Genomic DNA, 5,659 nt, shown 5'->3' with positions numbered 1-5,659 from the left:
GGCAGATGACAAGCAAAAGAAAAGAATTTGCGGAATCGTTCCAAACTGGAACTAATGGCAAGAGCAATGGCAGACTTCTTGCTAACCCCTCGCTGTCTGATCCTTTCCTTGTCCTGCGCCAGCTCCGGGTCCTGCTCCTGCAGCTGCTCCTGCGTCTGCAAACAGAAAACAGAGACTCTATTGAGGCTGATGCTGTGCTTTTCACAGCTGTTACTTAATTTGAACCAATGGGGGACGTTGGGGCCTCCAAACACTTATTTCTGGTTAGTAGTTCCATTCAGATTCAGGGTCAAATTAATTTGGCAATATGAGAAAAATATCTATGGTTATTTTTTGGTCTTGTGAAGAGCCTGGCAGCTCTTGCTACAATAAAGTTTTGTAAAAATCATGACAAAACAGAACAAGAATTGAGAAAGCCAAAAAGCTGGGAGCCAACACCAGACTTCTTTGTTTTGCCAATGATTTTTTAACTTGTAAGGTGTTGTAAACAGCTGTGTAAAATTATTACACCACCAGTGTAATCTGGAAATCATGGCAAATCTTACCTTCATCATTATCGTTATCAGCTGCCAAATACCTTATTATTTTACTGCACTAGTGTTGATGCCTGAGAGATCCCGTAGGGTGGCTTTGAGGTAGATAGATAAAGCAAGTCATTCACATTACTGCTCTTTGCATGCAGTGTGCAGGTGTCAGACCATTTGATCGCATGGCCCTTGGCTTCGCACGCTCAACAATCCAGGTCTCTTGATCTTGCTAATAATCTGTTGCTTTCTTTGTCATTTCCTTATGTGATGCCACTTTCATTCAAGGAGCAAGGTACAATGCACAATCAGATGAATTTAAAACCTTTCTCCTACCCAATAGCAGTGGGTCTCAGAGGATTAACAATCATCTGTTTGAAGGGAATGAATTCAGATCCTTTTGTTTCACCCTCCCATTGGTAAACCATAAGTATGACTGGGGGATATCCGCCAACCTTCTGCAATATTTCTTCAGTCACCCCCTAAGTCGCATCAGGGTTTTGTCGGCCTTTAAAGCAATTAATTGATCAAGGATTGCAAAATCTTAGCAAATTATAATGTGGCTGTATCTAATTCTAAGATCTACAATCGCAAAGGTGCACCAGCTCACCAAAGTGATCAATGGACATAGATATCTGTCAATGCCCATCCATACCCTTTCAGCAGGTACCCCACCACTTCACAGGGTACAAGAGATGCCTCATATAGCCACTGGTACAAAAGGGAAGGGGTCCCAGTAACACTATTAATCACGAAAGTACAATTGACTAATAAAGTAAAGTCAAAGAAAATGTAAGGTACACGGGTATTTAATCACAATGCACCATATACAAATATATTACACACTTAAATGAAAGAAATCATCATCAACAACATTAGAGCCTCAAGGTGGAGGGAAGGAAGGTGCCAAGAAAAAGAGTGGTGCAGGATTAGGGAAGTGAGATAGTGAAGGTCATGTGACCTTGATCAAAGCTATTTACAATCCTGGCTTCAGCACAGAGCCTGAGTAGTGTACACTAAATGTTCTTAAATCTTCTAAAGATTCTTGTATAAATTAATTGGTTTGGGGTAGAAGCGGACAGGTAGACCAGTTGTCGACGTTTCGACACAACAAATGAATGAATGACTTTGGATTTGTATAGTGCTAGCTACCCGGAGGCCTCCTAGCGCGTGCGGAGCGGAGAGACTGAGGTGCGATTGATGCTAGTGTGCGATAGTGAAAAGATAGGTTTTGAGATGTTTACAGAATGCTAGCAGATTGGGTTCCCCTCGAAGAGTGAGTTCCAGAGGTTGGAAGCGTTCAAGGAGAAAGAATGTCCACCCCACCTGGGTCTGCGAACTTTCACTGAGGTGGCCCAGAACGCTGAGCTGGAGCGTAGACTCCTAGGGGGTTGATAGGGGGTGACCAGGGACTGAAGGATGCCTGGGCCTGATTTCCACATAGCTTTGTGGGCTATGCACAAAGAGAGTAGGACCTTACGAGAGGGTCTTCCTCAGGACAAGGGGATGCTGGGGGCAGACTTCCATGAGTTGCACTACAACACGGATCATATGGTAGCAAAGATCCATGCCAGAAGGATTTTCAAAAAGGTGATATCATGAGAGAAGGGCTGATAAGTCACCAACCTCGTTGATGGTTTGACAAAAAGCCGCCAAGGCACAGTCAGCTAGACAGATTACTGTGGGGTGAAGTCAATCGGGTATCCCGGGCATCCATGTGTCTGGAAAGGCAGAGAGATCGCCACTGGGCATATCAGGTTAGTTTGACAAAACCATTTTATTTCCACCTCCTTCTGGGACGTGTAAAAGTAACCAATCTTTCCATTGCCTTACTGTAAGGTAATGAGTTATTAGTTTGTTATTAGTTGAGAAGGATGCAAGTCTTTCTCAAGTATTAAGGTCAACATGCTTCTGTGATCAAACAGACAATTTCAGTACATAAACCTGTGCTCACCCAAAAGTAGCTATGGCGCAGAGCAACCAGGCCTCACTTTAAGAAAAGGGTGCCAGTATTAAGCAGTATTAACCAGTGTCAAGTCCAAACCCTTCACTATCCAAATCCCAAACCACTTTAGAAAAAATAAGAACAGTTTAATAAGAACAATTACACAGAAATTATTAAAGTTCCAGTAGGGGACTTGGAGATAAGACTTTTTACAGTGAAAACCACCAAGAAACAGCATAGCGTCAATGGTTGTGGTACACAGTGACCTGGAGTCAAGTTTCAGCTGATCACAGTGCACCGGAGGCTTGCTTAGTCTAATGGATCGACCCGGTCAAAGATTTAACCTTCACACTTACTTACTTGCTGATAATTACTTTGGGGAAGAGGTACAATGTGGGGGACATTAGAAGTAATAACAGCATAATGGCCTTCAGGTGGCAAAAGCTATTTACGGAGGTACACCTGGATCATATGTCTGTCTCGGACCCTTGTAGAGTCTGTCCTTCCACAATGCACCTTCACCTGCTATATGGCCTGTCTGTTATAACCAAGGACTCTGCATCACAGCCTGCAGTTTCTTCACGGAACCTCTGTTGGGCGACGCATTATCGATGGAGGACTTCGTATCGCAGGGTCCTTGCTGATGGTAGCCTCGACTATGATGCAGGACTCTGCATCGTAGCCCTACACCTCCATGGAACCGACACTGCGAGTGCCACCCTCGACCCAGGATTTTACAATGCTCCGCAAACCAGGATTTAAAATACTTTGTTCAGCGGATCGAACTTGGTCCCTGAACCCAGCCCACGGTCCATCGCACTCAGCTTGAACTTGTGGCAAGGTCTGGCTTGATGAGATGACCACAGTTGCTGCTCTTTGCTTCTAGACATTATTGTTAATTAGATCTTTAAAATTGCATACCGACGGTTCTACTGATTAGATTTGTGGCGTTTTGGTCTCAAATAATGTATTACATTTGGGTCTGTTCTTCAAATTTGGTGTGGGATTTTTCTTGTGTTGTGTTTTCACTGTATTACAGTATGAAGTGCTGCATAAATACTTTACACATTGCCTCTAAGTCGAGCCTGACTGCTTCGTGCCAAGCTACCAGAGTGTTAAGAATAGGTTCACTTGGGGCTTGCTTGTGTTTCACCCTAACAGAGATTTTATTACAAGACGCGGAGGCTCCTATTATGCATTCTTTTCTTGCTTTATTAAACAGCAGCCCAAAATGAAGAAAAGAAAACTTCAAAATGACATCCTAAAGGGGGAACAGATGAGATGACGAGTTAACCAGTATTCATGTTGACTGCAAACAACAAGTCCTCTTTTCTTGCTGCTCGCAGTCAAGATAAGTACATATATATTTCATTGCTGTTTTTCCCTTCGATGCATGACTTTCGATAGTTATTTGTGTTTTTGATTTATGAGTCTTGATGTGCGCAACTCTCACCCCTGTTCGCCATTCTTTATCTTGTTAGTCTACCATTTTTCTTTCATTTGAACAGTTTTTTGTTTATTATAATCGTTTGCTCTAATTTAAATATTTATGCCCCATGTGGTATGCCGTTTCTATTGGATAACGGTCTTACTGCTCGTGCCGTTGGTTATCAGCTCTTCCGAAGCTCGCGTCCCGTCAGGAAGTTTTCAACCACTTTCATTCTGCGGTCTGATGCGCTGAGGAATTACTATCAGCGGCGTTCTTGAACTAGCTCCTTTGATGGTTGCCTGTCTTCGTCTGAGCTTACTTATCTCCGCCTGTTTTCAGTAAGTGGCATTTCTATTCCTGTTTTTCCCTTTACACGCCCATCTCTTCCCTGCAGGTATTAACCCTTTGTTTGCTAAAGGAATTATTTTATTAAAGACTCCGTTCAGCAAGCAGGTTCTATTTTGAGCTAGATGTGTCCAAGAATATAGAAGATTTTTTAACAGAAATGTTTGCCTCTTCCCAGCAAAATTAAAAACGCCCGGCTCCATCCACTTCCACTAAAGGAGTTTCAATTAAAATTGGTCCCCCCACCCACGAGGTTTGCAAATCGGGTCCCCTTCTTCCTCCCTCAATAATTCTCATTCGAGGGACACCAATGATGATCATGGTGTGATGGATGACCCAGATAATTTGGATGGGTCTAATAATTAATATTCATATGGGCCTCTGGAGAAAAGGTTCAAACTTTTTCCTGTTGACGTCGAAGCATCAAGATCTGGTTGACCATCTTGATCAACCATCCCAATTCAACAGAATGGTATCCTGCTGAGCATGTGGCGAAATATGTTTCTTTTTTTTTGAGCAATGCTCTTGACAAATCCACTAGGAATAAATTGAAATCAGAAAGTCTGCGCCCTTCCCTTCCTAATAATGTTACAAATACTCCCATTATTGATCCTTATATACTTATGTTCTTTTCAAAATTTGGCAACGATTCTAAAAAAGGGGTGGGTAGGGCTTGGTCTAATTGTCAAGATAGACTATTGGATTTGGTGGGTCCTCTCACCAGAATTTTGGATTTTGCCGAAAAAGCAAAGATTGAGGGCACTATTATCGACCCTGATACCCTTTCCAATTGGGCCCAATGGGCAATTTATGTTTTAGGCAATACCAATACCCACATATCTTTGGAAAGAAGGAAGAGCCTTCTTCAAAAGATGGACCCTCAATTAGTATCCTTAGATTCTAAAGAAGAAGGTCCAGCTGCTAAAGGTCTCTTGTTTGGTGACTCTTTTATTAAAGAGTTAAGCAAAGATGTTGCCACCTTCACCACCATGGAAAAATCCCAAACATCCATTAAGAAGATTATTTCCCCTCAGGTTTTTGCCAGGGCTGGCAAATATCGGAGTCCCTTTGCCGGTCGCTCCTCCAACAGATGCTCCTTTAATTAACAAGGCCAGGCTGACTTCTACTCAGGATATAAACCTCAGTTCTACACTCGTCACAACAGAGGCTTCTGGTCCAGAGCCTACAAAAACAAAGGAGAGTAATTCTCCGGTAAGTGTTTTCAATTCTGACCTTCCTCCCATCGGAGACAGACTGGCTCTATTTCTAGATTCATGAATTTCTCTTTCTACAGATCCCTGGGTTTTTTAGGTGGTTCAGGGGTATTTAATAGAGTTCTACAATCTCCCAGTTCAACATTCTCTTTCTCTTCCTCTTCCTTTGCTCTACTCTCAGGAACAGGGCATTCTCATGCAC

General features: G+C 42.7%; 1 pseudogene; it reads left to right on the top strand.

Moving 5' to 3' along the window:
* The first annotated feature begins 824 nt into the window (after positions 1–824).
* Positions 825–5,448, top strand: LOC144769261 (uncharacterized; annotated as a pseudogene).
* Positions 5,449–5,659: the final 211 nt, after the last annotated feature.

Source organism: Lissotriton helveticus, chromosome 7, assembly GCF_964261635.1.
Source record: "Lissotriton helveticus chromosome 7, aLisHel1.1, whole genome shotgun sequence".
Classification (NCBI taxonomy): domain Eukaryota; kingdom Metazoa; phylum Chordata; class Amphibia; order Caudata; family Salamandridae; genus Lissotriton; species Lissotriton helveticus.
Note: the sequence above shows the minus strand (reverse complement) of the source record. Positions and strands in the feature narration are given on the sequence as shown.